Genomic DNA, 1789 nt, shown 5'->3' on the forward strand with positions numbered 1-1789 from the left:
AGTGAGCCCCCCCTCGGTCTCCCTCAGAAACTGCCTCTCCGGCAGCTGGCTGCCCGGTTCCTGGACCCTCAGCAGATGGCCTCTCAGCACACGGCCCCTCGGCAGGAAACCCCTCAGCAGCTCATCCCACAGCAGGCGCAGGGCCTCCGCGTTTGCTCCGTGTGTGGGGCTTCTTACAATTGCACCAGCTCGCTGAGAGCGCACTTCCGTATTCACACCGGGGAGAAGCCGTACCCCTGCACTCTCTGTCCCATGCGCTTCCGATTCAAAGGAGATCTGAATATGCACATCCGGAGGCATGCGGGCGAGAAGCCCTTCTGCTGCGAGCACTGCAACCGGAGTTTCCTTAGGAAAGTGGATTTGCGCAAGCATTTGCTTCGGCACACGGGGGAGAAGCCTTTCGGATGCGAGCTCTGTCCCTATCGCTGTCGCAAGAGGGCCTGCTTAGTCTTCCACGTGGAGGAAAAGCACCCAGAGGCACTGTTACAATAACGGCTTCTCTCCGGGTAAATACTGTAGTTAACTTTTCAAAACATTTGTAGTGATATAAAAGATCCAAGTTCTGTGTATCATTTTTATTTTTAAAAAAATCGTTGTTAATTAATTAAATATTTATTCCTTTGGTGTAAGGGAATCTTCGGTCTAGGGTCAGGGAGGGTAATAAATGCACACCTCCGAAGTGGGTAAGAAATGCACACTCGATTTTCGATCGTTTTGACAGGAAAACACTTATATCATTTGAAAGCTCGTGATTTCAACTCTCTGGTGATCTAATTCGTTCTAAACTAACGCACCTCTTTGTTTTTAAAAATTAATCCGGAAAAGAGGCCTTAAAATCATGCCTAAAAACTTTCCTAAAGTGACGTTGAAAATTCTATCAATACTCCATTCAAAATGTTCTTACGGAACAACCCAAGGGTTTACTAACAGTTTGAAGTCCCCTGAATCTGATAGGGTGTACAGATTTTCAAATTTTGAAGCCGTCTTTTAACTATTAACGTTTGAATAGAACGTCTAATAAATGCACACCCGTGAAGCTAAGAAATGCACACCCTGCGGGTAATAAATGCACGGACTTTTCTGCAATTCTGAAGGAGAACGGGACCATATTTCCAAAACAAAAACCTCTCTGAATTCGGTCTTAATTTGTAATATTATCATATGTGACATGTGATACCAGATTTAGATTCCTTATAACCTTATAGAAATGACTAAATTAGGTCCTAATTCTTAAAATGATCACTTTGAAAATCCAAGATCAGATTCTGATTCATCTCGAAAAGTTAAGAAAGAAATGTTATATGCTTGGAAGCGATCCGAGTTGAAATGGTGAAGCTATTGACCGCCCTAAGTAGCTCAAACAGCAAAAGTGCACTCGGTCGCACTCGGTACATTTGGACACCCATAACTTCTCCATTTCGATTCGGATCGTCTTGTGGCATAAAACACTTTCGTCTTATTTTGTCAAAATATATCAATTCATGTCATAAAATCTTACTTTTTATCGATTTCTATTTAGTTTTAGGCCTGTGCATTACTTACCCGCAGGTGTGCATTTTTTAGCCACAGGGAGGGGAAGAAATGCACACTGTTTTTTCCTTATTATCACGAAACGATCAACTTTTCGGACTGTTTCTCTCAATGAAATTGTGCTGTGATTAAGTTTTCATTTTTCTGCATACCCAAGACCATCATCAACAGCTTATTTTGGCTGAAAACGAGAAAGATTCGTTTTTGTGCATTTATTACCCACCCTGACCCTATTTTTCTACACACCCTTTTTGTCTGA

Source organism: Frankliniella occidentalis, unplaced genomic scaffold (assembly GCF_000697945.3).
Source record: "Frankliniella occidentalis isolate FOCC.00 unplaced genomic scaffold, Focc_3.1 Scaffold358, whole genome shotgun sequence".
In the NCBI taxonomy this organism is placed as follows: Eukaryota; Metazoa; Arthropoda; class Insecta; order Thysanoptera; family Thripidae; genus Frankliniella; species Frankliniella occidentalis.